The sequence below is a fragment of the Nicotiana tabacum genome, chromosome 22 (assembly GCF_000715075.1).
Source record: "Nicotiana tabacum cultivar K326 chromosome 22, ASM71507v2, whole genome shotgun sequence".
Classification (NCBI taxonomy): Eukaryota; Viridiplantae; Streptophyta; class Magnoliopsida; order Solanales; family Solanaceae; genus Nicotiana; species Nicotiana tabacum.
The window spans coordinates 126,365,693-126,393,104 of NC_134101.1; the positions used below are offsets into that span (position 1 = coordinate 126,365,693).

Genomic DNA, 27,412 nt, shown 5'->3' on the forward strand with positions numbered 1-27,412 from the left:
TTCCAAAACAAAGAAGATATGTGAAATAAGAAGAAAAAGAAAATACAAAACAAAACAAATAAATTTGTACCTTTTTCATTCTGTGTTAATAATGGCATATAAAAATTCATGGTATTTAAAACGATTTACTTGAAATAATATAATTCGAAATCCGCAAATATAGTAACATATTATTTGTACATAAACAAATATATTCACAGTCATGCTTTACAAGAATGATATGGTAAAACTCTTTTATATAGTTGGGTTTATGCCTTAAAAATTTATTTGAGTTGACTTCGATCAACGTTTTGAGCAAACGGTTCCGGATCTATTTTTTGACTGTCCTGGTGGGTCTGTATCGTGATTTGGGACCTGGGCGCATGCCAAGAATCGAATTTGGAGGTCCTTGTCACGACCCGGATTTCCCACACTCGGGAGTCGTGATGGCGCCTACTCGTGAAAGCTAGGCAAGCCGAGTATTATAGATTTACTAACTCTTTTATTTAGCCCTGTTTAACAGTTTAAAATAACATACGATCAACAATGAAATATTAACAATAAATGAAGATATGCTGAAGATGTAATGAGATAACTTAGGTAAAAAAAAAACAAGTACGACAATACCAAGTATATCTCTACCCGGAACCGGTGTCACAATATCACGGACCATCTACGAATATTACAAACAATTGTCTGAAAAGAAAGATACAATCTGTCTTTGAAGTAAATGAAAACAGAATATAAGGATGGAAGAGAACACAGGGTCCTACGGACGCCTGCAGGACTACCTCGGGATCTCCGACTGGACTGAAGGCAGCCACCCAAAGCTATGGTCCAAAAGTTGCCGCTCCGGGATTTACACACAGTGCAAAGTGTAGTATCAGTATAACCGACCCCATGTGCTCGATCCAAATATAACATTGTTGCGGCGTGCAACCCGATCTATTTCATGCAATTCAACACCAATCACAAAAGAGTCCTGGCAATGGAACGATAAGGAAACAACACTATCTCGGTAAGGGAATCGATAGTATAAGTAAATACGTCCCGGCAAGGGAATCAACTATAACCAAACTTGTTCTAACATTTAACTTCACAAAATAAACCTCATCTAGCACCAATGCTCAATCGTAAGCAAATTTCCACGAGAATAATCATATTTCTTGCTCACCACAGTGAATCATCAACTTAGGCATTTGTAGTACTTATTAAGAACACAACAATTTCAATTTACGACTCACGGTCATGCTGACACCAACGTATAGATACTCAACACCATGTCTGTACGTCGTACTCAACAAGTAACACATAGCAAATATGACACAACTCCTAATCCCTCAAGCTAAGGTTAGACCAAACACTTACCTCGAACTTCCACGGACAATTCAAGCCTCAAACAACACTTTTCCATTAGAATTCGCCTCCAAACAACTCGTATCTAGTCCAAATTGATTTAACATCAATAAATGCTAAAGAATTCATACCCAATGCTTAATTATAGGTTTTCTACCATTTACCCCAAAAAGTCAAAAATTGACCCCGGACCCGCTTGGTCAAAACTCGAGGTTCGGACCAAAATCAGATCATCCATTCACCCACGAGCCCAAATATATAGTTAGTTTCAAAATACGACCCCAAAACGAGGTCTAAATCCCAATTAATCAAAAAGCTCTAACTCTACCCAAATTCCTAATTTCTACCATAAAACCCCTAGATTTTAGGATAAAAATCGATGAAATGCAATGGAAAATCGAAAATAAAAGGTTTAGAATTATTTACCAATGTTTTGGGGAAGAAATTGTTCTTTGAAAATCGCCTCAATGCTCCCAAATTTCGAAAATATGAAGTAAATGGGTTCTACCCCGTTTTTGCTTCTGTTTTAAAATCACTAGGCAGACCTTCATCGCGTTTGCCATGGGTCCATCTCTTTCGCGATGGGTCAGGCCCAATTGGCCATCGCGTTCACGATAACAGGCTCGCATTCGCGGAGCTTCAGCCCCCAGAGTCTTCGCTTTTGCAGTCGGGTGGCCGCATTCGCATAGAGTAAAATCCCTCTCCCCCTGGCCAGGCCCAAATGCCTTCACGTTCGTGATAGCAGGTCCGCGTTCGCGAAGGGAAACACCCCCAAAGCTTCGCTTTCGCGTCTTGTGTCTCGCATTCACGTAGAAGGAAAATTCCTTCAGCCTGACTTGCCCTTCGCATTCGTGAGAGTCCTTCCGCGAACGCGAAGAACAACACACTAGAACACCAGAAACTGAAAACCTGCAACTTCTTTTCTAAGTTTAAAACCTTTCGAAATCAATCCGAAACACACCCGAGCCCTCGGGGATCCAAACCAAACATACATACTAACTCAAAAACATCATATGCACTTATCTGTGCGATCAAATCGCCAAAATAACATCTTTAACGATGAATTTATCATAGAAATCTAAGAAAAACCTCAAAACTTTCAAAGTATCAATTTTTACCACTACGGGTCCGAATCACATCGAACGACTTCCGTTTCTTACCAAATTTCACAGGCTCAACTTAAATCATATATAAGACTTGAACCGGCTCCAAAACCTAAATACGGGCCCGATACCAACAACTTCTAAACATTTTTCATTTCTAAAACTCATAAATTTTCCAGAAAACAATTTTCTTCAAAAATTTATTTCTTGGGCTTGGGACCTCAGAATTCGATTCCGAGCATACTCCTAAGTCCCATATTTTCCTACAGACCCTCCGGGACCGTCATCACGGCTCCGGATCCGTTTACCAAATTATTGACCGAAGTAACTTAAGTTCATTTTAAAGGCAAAGTTCATCATTTTCACAGGTTTTCACATAAGGGCTTTCCGGTTACGCGCCCCGACTGTGCATGCAAATCGAGGTGGTACTAAAAGAGGTTTTTAAAGCCTTGGAACACAGAATTTATTTCTAAAACAAGTGATGACCCACATTCTCCACCTCTAAAATAACCGTTCGTCCTCAAACGGACATAAAAAGGAAGTACCTGAGTCGGGGAAAAGATGGGGATAACGGCTTCGCATATCAGACTCGAACTCCCAGGTTGATGCCTCAGCAGGCTGACCTCTCCACTGAACACAAATAGAAGGAAAACTCTTCGATCTCAACTGACAAACCTGCCGGTCTAGAATAGCTACCGGCTCCTCTTCATAAGACAAGTCCTTGTCCAACTGGACAGTGCTAAAATCTAATATGTGGGATGGATCGTCGTGATACTTCTGAAGCATGGACACATGAAACACTGGATGCACAGCTGATAAGCTCGGCGGCAACGCAAGTTTGTAAGCCACATCTCCCACTCTATAAAGGATCTCAAACGGGCCAATGATCCTAGGGTTAAGATTGCCCTTCTTCCCAAATCTCATCACGCCCTTCATAGGCGACACTCGAAGCAATACCCACTCACCGACCATGAAAGCCAAATCACGAACCTCATAGTCGGCATAACTCTTTTGCCTGGACTGGACTGTACGATGCCTATCCTGAATAATCCTGACCTTGTCCAAGGCATCCTATACAAGATCCGTACCCAACAACCGAGCCTCTCCCGGCTCAAACCATCCGACCAACGACCGACACCGCCTACCATACAACGCTTCATAAGGAGGCATCTGGATACTCGACTGGTAGCAATTGTTGTAGGCAAACTCTGCTAAAGGAAAAAAACTGATCCCACGAGCCTCCAAAGTCAATGACACAAGCTGGGAGCATATCCTCCAAAATCTGAATGGTCCGCTCGAACTGCCCGTCCATTTGAGGATGAAACATTGTGCTAAACTCAACCCGTGTGCCCAACTCCCGCTGAACTGCTCTCCAGAAATGTGAGGTAAACTGCGTACCTCGATCCGAAATAATAGACACGAGCATACTATGAAGACGAACAATATCCCGGATATAGATCTCAGCTAACCTCTTGGACGAATAGGAGACTGCCACATGAATGAAATGTGCTGACTTGGTCAGCCTATCAACAATAACCCACAATGCATTGAACTTCCTTTGAGTCCATGGGAGTCTAACAACAAAGTCCATAGTGATACGCTCCCACTTCCACTCAGGAATCTCAATCTTCTGGAACAAAACACCGGGCCTCTTATGCTCGTACTTAACCTGCTGACAGTTCAAACATCGAGCTACATATGCAACAATCTCCTTCTTCATTTTTCGCGACCAATAATGCTGTCGCAAATCCTGATACATTTTAGAGGCGCTCGGATGAATAAAGTATAGGGAACTATGGGCCTCCTCTAAAATCAACTCTCGAAGTCCATCCACATTAGGAACAAAAACTCGACCCTGCAATCTCAAAACTCCATCATCTCCTAAGGTAACCTGCTTGGCACCTCCGTGATGCACCGTGTCTCTAAGGACACATAAATGAGGATCATCATACTGCCGATCTCTAATACGCTCCAATAAAGAAGAACGAGCAACTGAGCAAGCTAACACGCAGCTAGGCTTAGAAACATCTAACCTCACGAACTGATTGGCCAACGCCTGAACATCCAAAGCAAGCGGTCTCTCATCGACCAAAATATATGCAAGACTGCCCATACTGGCTGACTTCCTACTCAAAGCATCGGCCACCACATTAGCCTTTCCCGGATGATATAAGATGGTGATATCATAGTCTTTCAACAGCTACAACCACCTTTTCTGCCTCAAATTTAGCTCCTTCTGCTTTAATAAGTACTGCAGACTCTTGTGATCCGTGAATACCTCACATGCCACGCCATACAGATAGTGCCTCCAAATCTTCAATGCGTGAACAATGGTTGCCAACTCCAAATCATGAACCGGATAGTTCTTATCATGAATCTTTAACTGCCACGAAGCATAAGCAATGACCTTGCCATCCTGCATCAACACCGCACCAAGTCCAATACGAGATGCATCACAATAAACGGTATATGGCCCTGAACCTATGGGCAAAACCAACACTGGTGCCGTAGTCAATGCTGTCTTGAGATTATGAAAGCTTGCCTCACACTCATCTGACCATCTGAACTGGGCACTCTTTTGGGTCAACCCAATCATCGAGGTTGCAATAGACAAAAACCCCTCCACAAATCGACGATAGTAGCCTGCCAGACCCAAGAAACTCTGGATCTCTACAGCTGATGCTGGTCTAGGCCAGTTCTTAACTGCCTCAATCTTCTTTGGATCAACCTGAATACCCTCTGCTGATACAATATGACCTAGGAATGCAACTGAACTCAACCAAAACTCGCACTTCAAGAACTTGGCATACAACTGACTATCCCTCAAAGTCTGAAGAGCCACTCTAAGATGTTGCTCGTGCTCCTCCCAACTGCGGGAATAAACTAAAATATCATCAATGAAGACTATCACGAATAAATCCAAGTAAGGCCTAAACACTCGGTTCATCAAATCCATAAAGGTTGTTGGGGCATTTATCAACCCGAATGACATCACCAAGAACTCATAATGCTCATACCAATTGCGGAAAACTGTCTTAGGGACATTAGATGTCCTAATCCTCAACTGATGGTAGCCAGATCTCAAGTCAATCTTCGAAAATACCTTGGCATCCTGAAGCTGATCAAACAAATCATCAATCCTCAGCAATGGGTACTTATTCTTGATTGTAACCTTGTTCAACTACCAGTAATCTATACACATTCGCATCGATCCATCCTTCTTCTTAACAAACAACATAGGCACACCCCACTACGAGACGGGGTGTTCTTTCAAGCAAGTCTTGCAATTACTCCTTTAGTTCTTTCAACTCAGGCGGGGCCATACGATACGGTGGATTAGAAATGGGCTGAGTGCCCGAAGCCAAATTAATATAGAAGTCAATATCCCTGTCGGGTGGCATACCCGACATGTCTGAAGGAAATACCTCAGGTAACTCATGAACAATAGGCACAAAATTAATAGAAGGAACCTCGACACTAGAATTACGAACATATGCCAAATATGCCAAACACCCCTTCTCGACCATGCACCGAGCCTTCACATAAAAGATAACACTACGGGTAGAATGACTAGGAGTCCCTCTCCACTCTAAACAAGGTAAACCCGGCAAGGGTAAGGTCACAGTCTTGGCATAATAGTCCAAGATAGCGTGGTAAGGTGATAACCAGTCCATCCACAATATGACATCAAAATCAACCATGTCTAGAAGTAACAAAATCTACATAAGTCTCGAGACCCCCCAATCACAAATATACATGAATGGTGGACTCGATCTACCACAATAGAATCACCCACCGGTGTAGACACATATATAGGGGCACTCAAGGAATCACTAGGCATGACCAGATACGGTGCAAAATAAGATGACACATAGGAGTATGTAGACTCTGGATCAAACAAAACTAAAGAATCTCTACTACAAACCAGAACAGTACCTATGAAAATTGTGTCGGAAGCCTCATCCTCAGGCTTGGCTGGAAGAGCATAACATCTGGGCTGGGCCTCACTACCCTGAACTACATCTCTGGGATGGACTGCTGCTGGCTGGCCTCCACCTCTAGCTGTCTGACCTCCACCTCTAGCACCTCTACCCCCACCCCTAGCTGGCGGAGCGGGCGGTGGAACACTTGGTGCTTGAACCATAGCACGGGAACCATGTTGCTGCGACTGAATACCTACCAATCTTGGACAAGCCCTCCGGATATGACCATACTTACCACCCTCAAAGCATCCACCTGAGTGTTGCGGTTGGGGAAATTGAGACTTACCCTAGCGACCTGAATAACCACCCCGAAAACTCTGGAGCGGGGGTGCACTGATAGGAACTGGTGGTACACTGTAGGGCTGCTGATTAGAATTCTGCATATGAGAACCATGGCCACCTAAACCACCGTGAGAAACCTAAAGTGCTGACTGTAAAGGCCTAGGAGGATGGCCCCTACCATATGAATCCCTGCCTCCAGATGAGGCACCACTAAATCTGCCTGTATGACGAGGCCTCTTGTCAGACCCCTGACCACCCCCTGCGACAAAACTATCTCTCACTCTCCTGGCCACATTGGCTGCTTCCTGAAAAGAAATCTCACTCCCTGTCTCCTTAGCCATCTGAAGTCGAATAGATTGAATTAGTCCCTCAATGAACCTCCTCACCCTCTCTCTCTCTCGGTGGGAAGTATGATAAGAGCATGACAGGCCAAGTCGATGAACCTGGTCTCTAACTGAGTAATGGTCATACAACCCTGTTAGAGATGCTCAAACTACCTCCGGTAGATCTCTCTTTGAGTGATCGGGAGAAACTTCTCTTAAAATAGCTGAGTAAACTGCTCCCAAGTCAAAGCTAGCGATCCGGCTAGTCTAGCCAAACAATAATCTCTCCACCAAGTCTTGGTGGATCTAGACAAGCGGAAAGTAGCAAAGTCAACCCCATTAGTCTCCACTATCCCCATATTCCTGAAAACCTTATGACAACTATCTAGATAATCCTGGGGATCCTCAGAAGATGCACCACTGAAAGTAGTAGTGAAGAGCTTGGTGAACCTGTCCAATCTCCACAAAGCATCGGCAGACATAGCTGCTCTATCACCGGTCTAAGCTACCACACCCGACTGAACTGCTCCAACTGGCTGAGCTACTAGAGTCTGAAACTGGGGAGCCATCTACTCCGGAGTGCGAGTAGCAGGAGTCTGGACTTCTCCTCCAGCCTGAGAGATGGATGGTGCTACAGGAAGCAAGCCTGCCTGGGTGACACTCTCCATAAGGCCCACTAGACGGACCAGAGCATCCTGGAGTACTGGGGTAGTAATAAACCCCTCTGGGATCTGAGTTGGGCCCACCGGAACTGTCTGGACCGGAACCTCATCATCAAAGTCAACTTGAGGCTCTGCCACTGGTGCTGCTGCTCTAGGCTGAGCTCTACCCTTACCTCGGCCTCTAACATGGTCTCAGCCTTGCCCTCTGCCCCTCGTGGGAGCTACTATTAGGTCTCGGGCTGCTAATCGGTGGATGAGGAAGCGCGTGTTCTCGCCACCTGTGAAAGAACAGAGTAGAAATTCAATTAGCATTGAGAAACCAAACCGTACGACATGAAAGAATAAATGTGAAGTTTTTCCTAACTCTGTAGCCTCTAGGGGATAAATACAGACATCTTCGTACCGATCCCTCAGACTCTACTATTCTTGTCCGTTAATTATGAGACCTATTTAACCTAGAGCTCTTATAACAACTTGTCACAACCTGGATTTTCCTCCCTCGGGAGTTATGATGGCGCCTACTCGTGAAAGCTAGGAAAGCCAAGTATTATAGATTCACTAACTCTTTTATTTAGCCCTTTTTAACAGTTTCAAACAACATAAGATCAACAGTGAAATATTAACAATAAATGAAGACATGCAGAAGACATAATCTGATAACTTAGCCAAATAAAACAAGTATGACAATACCAAGTACATCTCTAACCGGAACCGGTGTCACAATATCACAGACCATCTATGAATACTACAAACAATTATCTGAAAAGAAAGATACAATCTGTATCTGAAAATAGAAAATAAAGATGGAAGAGAACGTCGGGGCCTGCGGGCGCTTGCAGGACTACCTCAAGATCTCCTACTGGACTGAAGGCAGCCACCCAAAGCTATGGTCCAAAAGCTTCCACTCCAGGATCTGCACACAGTGCAGAGTGTAGTATCAGCACAACCGACCCCATGTGCTAGTAAGTGCCTGGCCTAACCCTGACAAAGTAGAGACGAGGCTAGGACCAGACTACCAAATAAACCTGTGTAGTTTTATCATATACATCAGAAAATAAAATAAAATAAACCATTAAGGATTGGCGGGGGACATGTTGTAGGGGAAAATCATTTACCAACAGTAATTCAAGAGAAAAGCATAAAGAACAATTTAAGATTCATAGCACAAGAATAAGGAAATTGAAACCAATCAATAAACACTTTTATTATTTAATGTTGCGGCGCGCAACCCGATCCACATCATATATCACTGTTGCGGCGTGCAACCCGATCCAAATATAACATTATTACGGAGTGCAATTCGATCCAAATATAACATTGTTGCAACGTGCAACCCGATCCATTTCATGCAATTCAACACCAATCACAAAAGAGTCCCGGCAAGGGAACGATAAGGAAACAACACTATCCCGGCAAGGGAATCGATAGTATAAGTAAATACATCTCGACAAGGGAATAAGCTATAACCAAACATGTTATAACATTTAACTTCACAAAAGAAACCACAACTAGCACCAATGCTCAACCGTAAGAAAATTTCCACGAGAATAATCATATTTCTTGCTCAACACAGTGAATCATCAACTTAGGCATTCGTAGTACTTATTAAGAACACCACAATTTCAATTTATGACTCACGGTCATGCTTGACACCAACGTATAGATACTTGTCACCATGCCTATGCATCGTACTCAACAAGTAACACGTAGCAAATAGGACACAACTCTTAATACCTCAAGCTAAGGTTAGACCAAATGCTTACCTCAAACTTCCACGACTAATTCAAGCCACAAACACCGATTTTCCATTAGAATTTGCCTCCAAACAACTCGTATCTAGTCCAATTGATTTAACAACATCAATAAATGCTAAAGAATTTATACCCAATGCTTAATTATAGGTTTTCTATCATTTTCCCTAAAAAGTCAAAAATTGACCCTGGGCCCGCTTGGTCAAAACTCAAGGTTCGGACCAAAACCCGATCACCCATTCACCCGTAAAACCAAATATACAATTAGGTTTGAAATCCGTCCCCAACACTAGGTCTAAATCCCAATTAATCAAAATGCCCTAACTCTACCCAAATTCCTAATTTTTACCATAAAAACCCTAGATTCTAGGATGAAAATCGGTGAAATGCAATGGGAAATCAAAAGAAAAAGGTTTAGAATCATTTAACAAAGTTTTGGGGAAGAAATTGTTCTTTGAAAATCGCCTCAATGCTCCCAAATTTCGAAAATATGAAGTAAATGAGTTCTGCCCGTTTTTGCTTCTGTTTTAAAATCACTAGGCAGACCTTCATCGCGTTCGCGATGGGTCTGTCGCGTTCGCGATGGGTCAGGCCCAATTGGCCATCGCGTTCACGATAACAGGATCGCGTTCGCAGAGCTTCCGCCCCAGAGCCTTCACGTTCGCGGTCGGGTGGCCGCATTCGCATAGAGTAAAATCCCTGTCCCCCTACCCAGGCGCAAAGGCCTTCGTGTTCCCGATAGCAGGTCCGCGTTTGTGAAGAGAAACACCCCCAAAGCTTCACGTTCACGTCCTATGTCTCGTGTTTGCGTAGTAGGAAAATTCCTTCAGCCTGTCTTAATCTTCAGTAGAACACTTGAAACTGAAAACCTACAACTTGTTTTCTAAGTTTAAAACCTTCCGAAACTCACTCGAGCCCTCGGGGATCCAAACCAAATGGGTTCGAATTGTGGCTCTGGAAATTTTAGTAGCTTCAATATGTCATTTGGGGCTTGTGTCCAAAATTTGGGTTCATTCCGGATTGTTTTGATACGTTTCGGCATGAGATTTGGAAGTTGAAATAATTTAAAGTTCATTAAGTTTGTATTGTGATGCGATTCATCGTTTTGATATTGTTATGTGTGATTTGAGGCCTCGAATAAGCCCGTAATATATTTTGACACTTGTTGGTATGTTCGGATAGGGACCTGAGGGGCTCGGGTGTGTTTCACGGTGGTTTAGGACCATTATCTAGGCCATTTTTTACTGCTGGTTTTTGGCTACAGAGGTGTGCATCGAGATCGCGAACATTTGGTTGCATTTGCGAAGAGCAAATTGCAGTTTGGGGCCTTGTGAATCGCGATCGCATAAACCTTTTCCCGATCACGTAGTAGGAAGTTTTGCTGCACAGGGCTGAATTTGGAAGCTTATATCTTGTAATCTATAAGGAATTTGGAGATGATCTAAGAAAGAAAGTTGTAGCTCTTTGTGTCTAGTCTTCAAAAAATCATCCCATTTGTGACTTGGAATTTGGTACTAAAAATTATGACCATTATACTAGAGGCTATCTTGAAGAGTTGGGCAGCTTTTTCTTCGCGATCGCAATTGGTTTCATGCGATCGCGAAGGGCAAATTTGAGCTGAGAAAAGTTGTGCTTCGCGATCACAAAGGGTAAATTCCTAGGCAGAAGCTATATTCTGGGAATTTCGGCCATTTTAACATATATGGAGCTATGGAGCTCGGATTGGAGCTATATTTTAGGCGATTTTCACCATATGGATTGGGGTAAGTGATTCTAACTCGGTTTTGGTTAAATTACATGAATATATTATTGTTTTTATCATTAAATTAGTGTTTTGGTTTGAAAATGATAGAAATTTTTTAAACTTTAAATTGAGGATTTAGAGGTCGAGTGTATATGTATGTGTCAGAGATAATCATGCTCGGAGGCAAATTATACAATTAATTGTGCCTAATTATGTGACACTCTTGTTTCATGTCTTTCTTAACTTCTAGATTACTATGAATAGGAAATTAAATGCTAGAAACCATGATTTAACTTATTATAATTTGATTAAAACTTGACAGATTTTTGTGAAATAATTGATGTACTAAATCCGATCGTAATTATACTGAATCACAAATACGACGCTACGATCGTTATTCTTAAGATTTTGATTTCTATACTTGAGTGGAAGATCATTTTTGAGACTTGTTGAAATACTTGAATAATAAAGTACTTGAGATTTATTGAATTGTTATTGACTTGAAAGCCGTGATTGATGTTCAATTGGAGCATTCATTTAAACACTCTCCTTGTTGTTATTTATGCTTCCTACATTTCTTGTAATTATATACATGTGCTTGGTAATAAAAAGTGCACACGAAGGGTGATGTCGTGCCATTTTCATATACATTATCATGTAAGGGAAAGTGTAAAGCACGAAGGGTGATGTCATGCTATTTATAATATATTATCATGTGAGGAAAAGTATAAAGCACGAAGGGTGATGTCGTGCCATTCATATACATTATTATGCACGAAGAATAATACCTTGCCATTTTGTTTACATTATCATGTGAGGATGAGAGTAAAAGCACGAATGGTGATGTTGTACTATTATTTTTATACTATCATATGTTCATAGCACGAAGGGTGTTTACGTGTAAGTGGGGACGAGGGACATACATTATATTGTGATATCTTTTCATTATGTATACATTCATGCCTTTATCTTGAGCTGTTATTGTACACCTATGTTTTCTATGTGACTTGTCGCTCTTTGTCCTCTACCCTAATTGTTGTTGTGTTATCCATGCATTCTATCTGTTTAACTTGCAAATATTATGATTTTCTTCTTGTTTGTTATATTTGCATCTAAGACTCCTACCATGCTAGTTAGTGAAATTTATATTCATCTTTCCTAATTGCTATCATAATTTCTATGCCTTTTTCCCAGTTTGTTCCCGTTGTCCATATGCACTGCCTTGTTTATTATTGCTTCTTGTGTGTCTCCTACTTTATTGTCATTGTTATTGGCATTTATCTCACCTAGTTGGTACTATTATATGTATGCTCGGTGAAAAAAAAATAAATGCACAAAGGTATTACCGTGCCATTTGATTTGATATCTTGAATATATTCTTCACACTAGGAATGTTATGAATTGAATGAGATAAATGCACGAAGATGTTACCGTGCCAGTCGATGCGATATCTTGAATATATTTCTCACACCAGGAAAGTAATGAATATACTACTGTGATTTCTCCTAGTAATCATTTACTGCCTCACACAGTTGTTTTATTGTACATTTATTTATTATTCTCTATAACTGTTTCTATTACTAGCCTACTATACAAGTTATAACAATGAGTATCTTTTTAACTAAAAATCCTCGTCACTACTTCGATGATGTTAGAAAACATACTTACTGGGTACATGTGGTCGGTTGTACTCATACTACACTTTTGTACATTGCGTGCAGATTTTGGATGCTGATGTTGTTGTGTATAGTGGGAGCTGGCATTGAAGATGTATCTGCGATCCAGTTACAACTGGCTCTTGTCCTTGGTAGTTATGAAACTTTAATCTCTTCACGTATATTTCAACAGATGATGTATTTTATTTCATATTAGTTTAGTAATTTCACAATCTTAGAAGCTCATGATTTGTACTACCAGTCCTTGGAAAAAGTATAAAGGTTCAACTTTTTTATTATTTATTTTCCTCAATAAATCTAATTAAATTAGATTGTAGTTAATTAGCTTACCTAGCGGGTTTGGTTAGGTGCCATCACGACTAGTTGGATTTTTGGGTCATGACATTGGTACCCTGTATTACTGAGAGGAATGTAACCAGGGGTTGGTACCCTATATTACTGAAAGGAAGTGTAACATGGGTTGGTGCCTTGTATTACTGAAAGGAATGTAACAAGAGAATCGTAGACTGTATTATTGAAAGGAAATGTAACCGGAGGTTGGTACCCTTTATCACTGAGAGGAATGTAACCAGAGGTTGGTGCCTTGTTTCACTGAAAGGAATGTAATCAGGGGTTGGCACTCTGTATTATTGGAAATGCCAATTCCCCTAGGCGAAAAGGTTCTACCCAAGTTAAGCTACGAAAAGCAAGCATGGGCAAAGAGTACTTCTACCTAGAAATGTGAGCTAGATCCCCCTAGGCGAAAAGGTTCTACCCGGGTTACGTGTTTATCGTGAAAATGGTAATAACAATTAAATTTGTTGATGGGACTCTAAAAATACGTGATCTAGTTTTATGCTAGTTTGTTAAGCAGTTAATGCTAAGTATATGAGATTTAGAGACGAAATAAAGTTAGGGAGAGAGTTATAATCAAACAGTTAGGTCAACTATTTGGGGCCTCGAGCCTGTCAATTTGGGGCCTCGAGGCCAATCCCAGGGCTCAGGCTCGAGCTATCGTGGGTGATCAGGGTAGGGCTAACATTTATAAAATAATCAACGAGAGCTCTTTATGGCTAATGATAGGCAATAAATGATGAACAAATATGAAGGCAGTAAATGAAAGCAATAATATCAAGAGAGTGTATGAGAGAGCAAAGAAAATGTTCTTCTATATTTCTTATGGAGCAGCTGGAGTAATAGAGAGTTTACAAAATGTCAAAGACCCCCTTTATATAGGAGGGGAAACCCACACATAGTACAAAACCATTAATTACAAAAGTAGGGGGATGGGATAACTAGATGGAACCAGGCTCTGCCAGTACTAGCTGCATGCCTAGGGGGCTCTCCAGTCCTATCATGACCGCGGCTAACATTGCTTTTAGACCGGAGCTTGTCCACAACCTCGCATCTTCTAGGTCTCGAGATGATCCCCTGAAATTCCTTAATGACAAGAAATTGGACCCTCCAATTTGGCCATATACAAATAGTCTCCGCCTTTCCTAGAACTAAGGGATATGAAACAATTTTGAGCCTCCGTTCCAAGGACATCATTGTCATGACGTCAGTCTATCAGAGCATTAAATTCCATGTCCCAAATAATCGTGTAAGGTTTGCCATCAAATGCGACTATCGAGAAATTCACGAACCGCTATTGGCTCGTCCCTTCCACTGCCCATGTGGTTCCTATAAATACATCAACCTTTTGATAATCTTTATTTTTCCAACATCTTCAAATTTGCGAATCTAGACCCATATCCCTTTACATTCTTCCTTTTCACTTTCTTAGAGAGAATTTTACCATCGCAATGGCCAGAACTTCCAGGATAGTTCCTTGGCGGAACGAAGTCGCCTCTTCATCTCGATCATCTAAGGAGAAAATAAAAGTGATACCCACTCTGGGACAATGTACACCCCCCGATCTTGACATGTCAAAAGATTATACTATTAATAAACCCCCTGCTACACCAGGCCGATGCGAACACGTGTCCTGGTACGTCTGTGTCGTGACTGATGCAAGGAAGGTAAAAAAGACTGCCGATGGAAGAAGGCGGTGGAGGTGGAGATTCCCGGCCCTGATGAGAACATAACTGATTACAAAGACGGTTTCCTCTACATATATACTTATCCCTTTACTTTGAGTCCGGCTGAGCCTTCTGGATCCCCTCTCTCGGAGATAGACCCGGTTATCCTTGACCTTTGTGATAAATATCAGGTGACGCTTAGTCAAATCTATCCCTCCTTTTGGAGGATAGTCTTGATGCTCTGTTATTTCACCAACAGGTTGGGGACGAGACCTTTATTCTGAATCACTTGATCAGGATGTACAACCCCCGGTTCTATCGAGGCTTTATTCGGCTTCGTCATTGATCCAAGAAGTCGTTTTTCTCGAGCACCGACGAGAAGAAATATCGGGGATGGATGAGTAGGTTCGTCCGGGTTAAAACCTCGGACATTATTCTAACTGGGAGGATGCCTTTCTCGTAGAGGTGGAACATACAGCGTAAGCATTTTTCCCTTCGGACATGTTTTGTGATCTTCTTTCCTTTCTTCCAAAAAGATAACCTCTTTTTGTTTTCTGCAGCTGCCGTTTGGTATTCTGAAGCGGTCTCAGATATGCTGCTGTGGATTAAGCGGTTGGACAAAACGTTTCCGTATCTTGCCCGATCTTGGACCGACATGGCCAAGATGCGGTGGGTGGCCAAGAATCATGGTAAAGTTTCTCTTGCCGCATACGTCTTAACCCTATGTTTTTTCCTGTACTTTCTTGTGCTGACAAGTTATGGCCGCTATGCTCGTGCAGGCCTTAGCAAGAACATACTGATGAGACCGCCCCCTAGAGGCGGGGCGGAGGTTTCGAAGCCTGCTGAGGGAAATAAAAGAAAAGGCAAGGAGGCTGCCGACCCTTCTGTGATGAAGAAACCTAAACTGCACAGGTCTAAGACCGTTATTGGGACCTCATCTTCTACTTTCGAGGCAAGCCTTTGTATTGATGACAAAAATGACGATAAGAGCGGGTACCAATTGGTGGAGAGGCCGAGGCCGGACGTGAGAGCCCCGCAGACACTCTGACCGGAAGCTACCAAATCGGGGATGGCTGACTCAGGTTGGCCCCGTAGATCGAAGGTCTTCCAGGAGGACATCACTGTGGCCTTAGATCGCATGACCGGGTTCGGCGCAGTTTCCGTTGGGGGGACCGTTACTGGTGGACTTGAAGGGTCAGGACCCGAAGATTTTCAGGAGCAGGAATTGCACCTCGGGGACATTGGTGATATAGGTGATTTCATTTTTGGCTCCCATTTTTTGTCAGGGGAGATAAAGGATGCTCAAGATGTGAACGCCGCCAAAGCAGGGGATCCTCTCAAAGGGGGAGACATGCTTGGGAGCGTTGATCTTGATGCTCCTGGCTCTGTCAAGGCGGCCGAGAGGTTCATGCAGAAGGTGATAGATGCATTAAGTATACTCCTTTTATCCTCGGGCATCTTTCTTCATTCTTCCAACTCTTCTGTTTTGTTGTAGTGCAAGGAGATGTATGACCATGCCCTTTTCAGGCTTAACGAGGAGCTTTCGTACCGTGAGAAGGAGCTTGAGAAACTGTCCTCGAGACTGCGAGAGTCGGAGGCTCGTTCTATCCAAAAGGAGAAAGAGTCAGGCGAGCTACGGGCTACTTTAGAAGAAGCACTCCGAGAAAAAGCTGCCCTTGTCGAGCAGGTATTTTGTTATGCATGAGTCTCTCCTTTGTTCCCATAATTTGACACAGACTGGTTTACTTTTTTTTCTATAGGTCGAGCAAAATGACTCGTAGATTGGGCGACTGAATGTGGAGGTCCTCGAGCTAAGGAAACAAAATGAGGCAGTGATCTCGGAGTTGGCGTCGACCCGTGATATTCTCAAGGATGCTCGAAAGGAGACAGCTGAGCTAGTTGCGGCCAAGTCCGAGATCGAACGAAATGTAGCCACTTACCTGAAGGACGCATCCATAGCACATCAAATAGCCTGTGACGTATCGATAAAGGCTGAGCAGAAATTAACTCGGTCCATCGAACATGCTAGGGCGTAGGCGAGGAGAAAAACATTGGATGAGATTGAGCCAAGAGGCATCGATCTGTTAGTTGAAATTGAGGAGGCCTGGGAGCTGGAGAGAAAGTTGGCGCTTTTGATTGTCCCAAACGAGGATCCCAGAGATGGTTCGGAGAATAGTGGCGATGAAGAGTAGGCCTCGTGTCGCTTTTGCTTTTTCCCCTTTTTCTTTTTGTGCATGTGTTCCCAGGGGAGTGAGTCTTGTAAAGGTGCCCTTTGTAAATATAATTTTGGCAAATGCAAAAAGGAGTTTTTCTTCTCTCTTGTCTTTTCGTTCTTTTTACCTTGCTGCTCGCGCGGAGTTAACCTTCGACTTTTGGCGTTAGCTTTTCAAAAACCATATTCGGAGCGACCGGGCCCCCTAAATCGTGTCATGTCCCGATGTTAGATCGACATCTTCTTTAGGGACGGTGCTAGTGATAGCGAGGAGCCCTCGAGGCCTCGCTGCTTCTCGAATTTCCCGGAATAGCAGCATTCGTGCAACCTAGTAAAGGGACCCGGGGGTGATCCTGTCAGTACATTTCCCTAGAAAAAGGGTGACGTTAACGTGACCAGATTTAATTGGCCCTCTTAGTAGGTGAGAAGCCGCTGCCTTGACCCTATATATTTATTCGTTTGCCTCTCAAGTGGAGATTCTGCTACTTTGAGTGACCACAAAACCTGGTGCTTTGTTCTAGTTCTCACATTGTTTTGGCCAAATTTATATCTCCCCCTTCTCATTCTATCATATCCATGACTGATATGTCGACATCTACCCACTAAAGAGATGGGGGTTCTGCCTATGTCCCGCATTCGGTCGGTGGTACACCGCCGGTGTCCGATGAGCGGGCCTCGAGGTGTCTTGCCTCGAGAAGGGATATTACGTTGGGGAGACCTCCTAATGTTCTAGGACATTGGGAGCATGCGTCAAGGTTCATCTTATCGGTGGGAGAGGAAGACCTCGAGATGATCATAAAAGATTGCGGATGGGGAGAAGGTGTGGTATTACAAGTACCTTCCTCCGAGGAGAGCATCACGACCTATGTCGAGGGTTTTTTGAGCGTGTACATGCATACTTTTGCATCAGGTACCCCCGACCGGGTCGTGCTTGAGTTTTGTCAGAGATATCGGGTTACCTTGGGGCAGGCTCACCCATCTTTTTGGAAGACAATGCAGGAGATAAGATATTTCGCTGAAAAAGCCGAGATTGAGTTTACCCTCAGTCATCTCGTGAGGTTATATCGGCCACTGCGCTATCGAGGTTTGATTGTTCTGCAGCATCGATCCACCCAGGATCTTGTTGTTAACAGCGTAGAGGGCGAGGATCGTGGATGGATGAATTGGTTCGTTCGAGATCGAACGATTAATATCATTCCTGGAGAGTTTCTGCCTTTTCCTGAGAAATGGAACTTCACACGTAAGTGTCACACTTGTTTTTTCATCGTTTTGACTGGAGGCAGGCTCCGTAATGACATTGTTTTGTTTCGTTACTATAGCGACTCCCTGGTTGCCGAATGAGGTCCCTGATTTGGCCGTGTGGTCTCGTAAGCTGGCAGCCTGCTTGACTTATGATAGGTTTGTTTCCCCAAAATGGTGTTTCTCTTTTCAACATACTAACTTGGCCGCCGCATGTGCTGGAGATTTTTCTAAAATGAGACCATGCTCTCTGGGAGAGGAGGAGAGACTGCCGACCTTGGGGTCGAGGGTCGATGATAAACAAAAAGAATCTTCGGGGTGTGAGGAGGCTCGCAGCGGGGCGAGTCATTCTCAGTGAATCAAGAGAGGTGATCCGGCATCATTCAGTTTTGGGGACTTCCGTTCTCAAAAAAACATTCCCCGTTTCTGCTGATGGCGCTTTGGGGGATACTAAGCCATTGGACATTGGCTCAGCTTTTGGTGAGGCTTAGTGGCTTGGCTTTATGGTAAGTTTGGTAGCCGGCATAGGACTATTCCAGCTTCACACTTTTCCTTTCTTATTGAATTTTCTTTCGCAGGCCTACGACAGGCTCAAATTCGAGCTACTTCATTAAGAGGCTCGATTGTGGCGAACTTTGTATAGGGAGAAATCCCTTAAGCTTCTTTGTGTGAAAAAAGAAAGCAAGCTGGTACCCCTACGGTGCGAGGCGGATCGAAGCCGAAGCCACAAGAGCTGCCTCGAGAGACAAGTATCTTGTATTTCATGTTGACGTATCCCTTCTTTCATCTTCGGAGGCTAACGTTTCAATATTTTAGTTGGAGAGAAAAACGGAGGAGCTGGAGAGACTTTGGGGTGAAGTTGGCGGGGTCGACCGTGAGCTAGACGAGCTGCAAGCCCATGTAGATGCCCAAGTTGTGGCCAAGGAGAGTGTTTTGGCTAAAGTTTCCACCTTGGAGATGCAAATCCGGACTGCTCGTGCGAGTGATTCTACGTGGGCGAACATGATCGCAAGGCTTGAGTCTGAGCTTTCGAAGACGAAGGCCGAGGTGGTGAATGCCCGGGCCGAGGCTGTGATGAGTAGCACTAGGGCTGACCAGAAAGCGACAGCTTATTTGAAGAGTGTTGCCACTGCTAGAGCTGTGCTAAGGAGAATTCTTGGTCGATCGAGCAACAGTAAAGAGTATGCAAAGTGCAAATCTCGGAGGGAAACTCTCGAGGAAGTTCATGCCAGGGGTTTCGATATTTCGGAAGAGATCGAGCAAGCCAAGGTGGATGAGTATGATGCCAAGTTCCTTCTGTCCTATGCCAAAGATGGCAAAGACGGGGCCATCGGGCCATAGTCCCCAAGGGGGACGTTTGCTTTCTTCTTGTTCTTGTGTATATAGCTTTCGTAGTATGTTGTAAATGAAGCTTGTATTCAATTACCTCTATGTATAAGAGGGGAACCTCGTGGTTTTTGTATCTTTTGGGTTTCTGTTCGCCAAGATTTTAACCAGATTAATCTGATCTTTTGAGTTAGTAGGAATCTTTAGATTCGAGAATACGGCCCTGGGGCTCATTAGGCTGGCCTGGGGGGCTCTTACACACTTGGTCGATGTGACCTTTAGTATAAGCTGGCGATTGAGCTCTTATGCTTTTATTCAACTATTTTGGGTTTAGTCTCCGATTCGGGTTTCAACTCGAGCTCATTGGACCCTCAGGCTTTTTACGTTTTCATGGGCTGGCGACAATGGCTCTTACGCCTTGCGCTGAAGTGGCCTTTTAATGTAAGCTGGCGACAATGGATCTTACTCTTTACCCTTAAGCATATATAGTTAATTATTTTGGGTTCAATCTCCGAGTCAGGTTTCAACTTGAGCTCGTTTTGACCCTCATGTTTTCAGATTTCAAGCTGGCAACAGTGGCCGATGTGACCTTTTGTGTGTGTGGCCCTAATGCTCATTAGGCTGGCGACAATGACTGTTACGCGCTTGGTCGATGCGACCTTTTATGTAGGCTTTATTTTCCTCTTGTTAAGGACTTTTGATGTAATTTTTGCCTAACTCATCGTTAGTTTGGGAAGAACCTCAATTTTGAGTAACTTGCGGCGATGTTCGAGCACCTCGGGAGGTTTGTTTCGGAGGATAAGTAGCTCAAAGCATGTGATTTGGAGCCGACATGGTCGAAGCTCTTTTGCCTATGCCGAGGGTAGCTTGTTTAACCGGTTCTTTCTGAAGTACATTCGGAGTAATTGAAGTCCTGTGATTTTGTAGCGACAGTCGGGCGTCCCTGATTCGAGTTAGTTTGGCTGGTACAACCGTGTGATTAGAGTCACTTATTTTTGGTCGTAGCCTTTGAGTCCCCAGTGAAGTAGTTTTGGCATCTATATTGAGGGTATGCCTTTTTAGGGATCTTACAGGTTCGATATATAGCAAAAACTTTGGGATCAGATTTATGCCTTTAGTGAGGTCTTACAAGTTTTACATGCCATTAAGGTCTTAAAGTTTTACATGTCGTTGAGGTCTTACAGTTATTGTTGCTGCCTTACGTAGGTCTTACGAGACTGAGTCTGCCCATTCGGGGTCTTACGGCCTCGGGTTTTGATGAATCGATGGAGGTGGCGCTTGACGGCAGTCCCCGAGTCGTCGAGGGTTTCTTGACTCGGGAGCCATTATTAGCAAACTTTGTATTGCCTCATAGAGGGCTTACAATTTTAGAGATCCCGACCCTGAGGTTGTGCATTTTTGGAGATATCGGCGCCAGTCCCCGAGTGTTTGGGGCACTTTTGTCCTTGGAGATGTTTCGTTCTTTTCATGCTGCCTCGTTGAGGTCTTATGAGTTTTGAGTTCCAACCTTGAGGTTATGCGTGTATCGAATTGTTGACGCGAGTCTCTGAGTATTAGGGACGTCTTTGATGGAGGAATCGTTTTAGCGAAAATGCTGAGTTTCCTTTGGAGTATGAGATGCTTTGAAAAAAAATATCTTTTGATTGCTTGACACAAGTATACATAGTTTTGTTGTCGGGGGACCGACTATATAGGCACGGTTCGTTCGACCGTTTGGCCCGATACAGCATTTTACTAATGGGACCATGGGGGGATGCCCTCCAGTATTTGGGGTTGATTGCAAAAGAATCTTGGAATACTTGTCGAGTATTCCTTAGGTAGCATGTGGATGTTTCCTCATTAAAAACCTTGCCGGTAAAAACCCTTGCCGGGATAAAAAACTCGGTCGAAGGAAAAAAGTGCAATGGATGCTTTAAAACATTAAGGTATTCAGGCTGGGTTAGTGCTTTGACTGCTTCGATCGGGTACCTTCATGAGGGTTAGTGTGAAATATAAAATAAAAAGGGAGATGGCTATACCTTAACAACAATGGCGCTTTCGAACCTTGGAGATGGTCTCACGGTTGCTATTTTTTTTGTTGATTTATCTCTTAGTCCATCTGATGGAGGGGATTTCGGTGCTTCGGTTCGTGGCGTCCATCTTAAAAGATCGTGTGGATGAAATGTTGTGGCTCGTCTGCCTTGTTCCTTTTGGTCGTTTCCTTTTCTCAAGACCGATTTTTTGCTCGGTCGCTGAGGAACTCCCGAAGATGGCCATTGTCGAGTAATGGGGCCACTTCCTCCCGGAGATGCCGACAATCTTCGGTCTTATGCCCGTGCGAGTTGTGAAATTCGCATACTAAATTGTAATTTCTTTACGAAGGATCCGATTACACAGGTCTGGGCCATCTGGCGTCTCTGATCTTGCTGATGGTGAACACGATGTTTGATACATCAACATTGAAGTTATATTCTGATAAGCGAGGCGCCTCTGTTGGCCCCGTGTTCCTATCGAATCCGGTTCTGTTAATGAGTCCCCGAGGATTCTGTCCTCGGTCTATCCTTCGATCGTTGCGAGGTAGGATGTGTCTCGGAGCATTCCTTCCATCTTCGATGTATGGTTGTGTTATACCCCGCAATATTACGATGATGTTACGCTTCACAATATTAAGTTACGACGATGTTGCACCCTGTAGTATTGTACGTTGAATTTGCCGTAAGGTAATTGACATCTGTCCAAGTAAAAGATTATTTAGAGATTATAAGGATTAGGCTATTTCACAAGTGATGAGTAAATTCGTGAAGGTGAGATGGGAAGCAAGTCAAAGAAAATGAATTTTCGTCCATGTTTGGCATGTTGGAATAAAATACAGGCCAAGCGTTAATACCCAATATTTATGGACTAGTGCCATACAAGGTACTACATGACCATGCTAGCAAGGTGTATAGAGTATAATAAAAATAAGTAAAAAATTTAAGTAATTTGAGGTAGGTTTTAAATTATGCGGGTAATTGGTTAATTATCGGGTAACGGGACATTACCCAATTAATTAATAAGTGGATAAAATTAATAAATTTCCACCAATAAACGTGGCGGCACAAGAGGAATTTAGAAATGACTCTTAACTTTATATGCAAGGTGTCATTTTAAGGATCCACATATCTTATGAGTCATTTTGGATTCTTATAGAATTTTGCCAAATTTTACATAATGGGGACCATGTAGTCTGGACAGGCCCTATGTTGTCTCTTTTGGTTTCATATATTGTGTAGTTCGTCTAACTAGAATGTCTAGTTGTGTTTTTAGTTTAGTGATCTCTTCTACATGTTTAAAATTTTTCCTTTTTCCTTTTATCAAAATGGATGTAGTTTCCTCTCAAGGAAAATGTTTAATCTGCATCTGTATGGAACGTTATACGCACAAACCGTGAAAAAAATGTGATGGTACACGTTGGGGAATATCAAATGAACTTCAAATGCCCAAAAATGTGAAAGCTCTCTATAGCATTACAAAATTTTTAACAAATATCAAATGCACTTCCATGCTCAAAAACGTGAATATTCCCTGAAGCATTTCAATGACCAAAAGGTGAAACTCTCTGCAATTATACCAGTCCTGAGTTTCTTTGAAATGCTAATTCAAAGAAAGTCTGGTACAATCTTTCTCAAGAATATCATACAGAATTTTCTCTACTTCAATCCGTCGTTACATGTTTTCGCAAAAGAGAATCGGTTCAGGTATGTTAAGGCTATCCCTTCTTTCTTTTGGCATGATCCATACTATACGAACAAAATGTGAAAATGCGCAAATTCCATGAATGATTCTATTCATAGAAGTATTAGAAATATCTATGTTCATGAATTTCCGTGTGTCATAATATTTTATCATTTGTTCATGGGTCTCCGAAAAATATGAAAGTTGAAAAGAGTTTACTTTATGATATTACTCAAACACAAAATGGTCTTATGAAGCTCCGAAAGATTTTATTAACGTACGTTTCATGCATTGCATTCATGTGCATTGACCCATGACCAGATGGTGTTATATACGTATATATATGTATGTATATATATGTATATGGGATATGGAAAAGGTTACGGTGTTATATACTCACCACCACCTGATCAGCTGGTATATGATGGTAATGTTACCCACAGTGGCTGAAATATGATTCAAACGATGTTATATACGCGTATATATTTAAATATGATTCAAATGGCATTATATACGTGTATATATGTATGGATATATATATGTATATGGGATATGGGAAAGGTTATGGCGTTATATATGCACCAACACCTGATCGGCTAGTATACGATGATGATTTTGCCCACAGTGGCCGATATGATATCATGGGATGCCCTTAGAGGCTAATGATGTTATGAATCATGTACCTATGCATGACTTGACATTCATACGCATACACATGACGCTAAAAGTAATTTATAATTTACAAAGTTATTCAGACTTACAGGTTGAGTCATGTACTCTATATGTCTTCCATGTACCTTATGTATTTATTTATGTACCTTACATACTAGGCACATTATTTGTACTGACATCCCTTTTGCCTGGGGACGCTGCGTTTCATGCCCGCAGGTCCTGATAGACAGGTCGAGAGCCCTCCAAGTAGGCTATCAGCTCAGCGGAAGATGTTGATGCGCTCCATTTGCTTCGGAGTTGCTCGTTTGGTTAGTATGATTTAGACGTGTATTTTTTTGTATGGCGGGACTCTGTCCCGACCTTTATGACATTTATGTATTCTTAGAGGCTTGTAGATATATGTCGTGTACATAAAAGATTGTACAACCTTGTTGGCCTATGTTTTGAGTTTATAAAGGATCATGTTGGGCTATTAGGCCCGTATGTCATGTGTATATGATGATGTATAAGAAATATATGTTACGTTGGTACTCAGTTGAGTAAGGTACCGGGTACCCGTCGCGACCCATCGGTTTGGGTCGTGACAAAAGTGGTATCCGAGCAGTTCTGTTCTAGGGAGTCTACAGGCCGCGTCTAGTAGAGTCTTGTTTATGGGTGTGTCGTGTACCACACTTATAAGCAGGAGGCTACAGGGCATTTAGGATTGCCACTCTTTCTTCTTACTCTAGATTGTGTGGTAGATCTCATTTATAAGAATTAAAATTTCGAAATTCTATTTTATTCATAATAAGACGATACCTACATCCCGAAAGAAGGTTGGAAAGAGAGATGGTTGTGGAAGAGCTGAGTCAGAGGAATTGAATTTCTGTATGATGCCTACGATAAGTAAATGCGTGGTCTCTAGCAGATCATGGGTGTACTAAAAGGTGTAAGCTTCTAGATAAGAAGCCTTAGGGTAAAAATGGCTATCCATCTTTATGGGGAAAGACAACAAGAGATTAAGAAGATAAATACAAGTTTTAACAAGTAAAAGAAGCAAGATGGAGAAGGGTACGAGGCGTCTAGTTAATGAAGGTTAAAATGAGGCAGAGGAACATAAGATTTTTGAGTTATATTCAACAGTAACAAAGATATATACAATTGGTCGCACCCATTCCAGATATGCCCTATGGGGATTAACAGAAGTAGTATAAGAAGATATGATGGACGAATTGTTTGCGTCATTTGACATTTTGGAAGGATATTGCAAATATGCTAATAGATCAGTTTATGAGACACCAGATGGTGCACTCCGAAATAGTGCAACCAGATATGAGTACTACAAAGACATGCACTATAAGCCTTGAAGGGATAAATATTCCTTTAGTGTGGCTCGTGTCCCTAGTAAAGCGAGAACGTTAAGCAACTTGAAGAGCCATTGGATAGAGCAAAGAGAAGCTAAGAGCAAAAGAATGTCTTGTTCAAGTTTTGAGAATAAAGTGATAGGCATAAATGTTAGCGCGAAATAAGAAAAGAGTTAATAAAGCATTATGAGTAAGATGTGATACATGGATGACAACAGTATATCAAAAGATGACAATATTACAAAATTTATAGTCAAGTGAAGGAAGAAACGAGAAGTGATAGGCCTTAGGACAACAAAAAGAAGAATAAGCCATACAATCATGTCCTTATTTCAAGAAATAAATTCGTAACTCTAGCGTGATTACCTAGAGGAGAAGTTAGACCCCAAAGTAATAGAACCAGTATGGATTGGTGAACAAGATAATCTAAACATGAATTAGGGACTGAGTGACTGGTGATAGTCGCCATCATAAGAACTTCAGATTTTGTTCTGCCAATAATAGAATGGACGACAAAAAAATATTCATGAGAAATTCAGAGAATGGTCATTCAGGAAGACGCTTCCCTAAATCAAGCAAGGTGAGCAAAGTTAAGCTTAAGATACTATATGTGCCAGTTACACTAAGTGTCACCATCACGAGTGAGGGATTTTGTTATCCTTGGTCTAGAAGGATTACCGCAAGGTGAGTAAGGGTCATTGATAATGTGAAAGGACGCCAAAGATGAAGAGGAAAAACATCTATAGGCAGGTCGTCATAGCTCCAAGTCTTAGTACACCCCTAAAGGGGGGAATATGGAGTGATGTGGCATTAAGTCAGAATTAAGAGGTTCTAGTGATTATGGAATGGTAAAGGAAGAATGCGATAAATAAAATATGAATGAGATGGAATTTATCCAAATCTTACAGATACACTACTATTCAAGAAATTATACAAGCACGACATCAAGGAGAGGGAGTAAAGGTTCCTGCCTGAGCTGTTATTAATAAATAAGGAGCCAGTGCGAGACTTAAGTTAAGACAAAGGAAATAACCCAAGAAAGATTATGAGGAATATTTATACGAGAATGGGCCAACGAGTAGTTAGTAATTGGTCAGGAAGATCCCAGTTATCGCTAAACAAGAGGTTACATATGAGTCATCAGATCGTGTAAGATAAACATAGTAGAACCCAACATGGCGAATTCAGTCTCGAAAAATATCATTATAATACTTGAGATATATTCAAGGGTTCTCCCTAAATACTACAATGAAAGACTAGCTGGGGAGATAAGAAAGAAGGCTTCAACCTAAGCACAATGACCTAAAGAGAAAATGGTCGTGTATAAACAATCTTGTAACAACATTGTAAGCATTCCAAAGGAAAATGGCACCTACCATGGCTAATGAATGGGAAGTAAGAAACAAAAGTAATATTCGGGATCATATGAGTTGTATGAAAACTCTGACAAGTGTGGGCACTAAGATAAGCTAAGTATGGACGCAACAAGGGGGCAGAAAGACAAGGAAAAGTAATAGCTTACGTTGAAAGAAAGCTCAGACGGAATGAAAGAATTATTTGATCAATGATTCAGAGTTAGTACGTTATTGATACATTCAAGATTTTGGAACATTATCCAGGGAACATATTTGTTGACAATCATACAGCCATAAAAGACTCCAGTATAAGTTAAAAGAAAGAATTGAGTCCAGGGCATATACAAAGGATTGAATTGTTAGAAGATTGTATCATGGATATTCCATAATACCTATGAAAGGCTACGGTAATAACTGATACCATGAGACAAGGATCGGAAGATAGCTTAAGCCTACGTAAAGGCTAATCAGAAGGAAGAGGAAACTAAAGGATTACATCACCTAAGTAAATCAGGAGTCTGATTATTGAACCTAGAAAAATTATAGAAGTATGCTTGAGAACATGATAAAATCGCTCTTAATATCAGACGTTCAAGAGAAATAACACAATGACCATAATCTATAATGGCTCTACAAGGAAGCCAGTTAGAAGAAGTACCAAACTCATAAGAAGTCAGTACGAAGCTCCCACCGGATTGTGTATGTATCAGAGG

At 42.1% G+C, this 27,412-nt stretch overlaps 1 long non-coding RNA gene across 1 annotated transcript; it reads left to right on the top strand.

The window, feature by feature from the left end:
- The first annotated feature begins 22,831 nt into the window (after window positions 1–22,831).
- LOC142176660 (uncharacterized) lies at window positions 22,832–24,791 on the top strand. The gene is made up of 2 exons (XR_012705367.1): window positions 22,832–23,352; window positions 24,218–24,791. It is a non-coding gene; the product is annotated as an uncharacterized LOC142176660 (long non-coding RNA).
- Window positions 24,792–27,412: the final 2,621 nt, after the last annotated feature.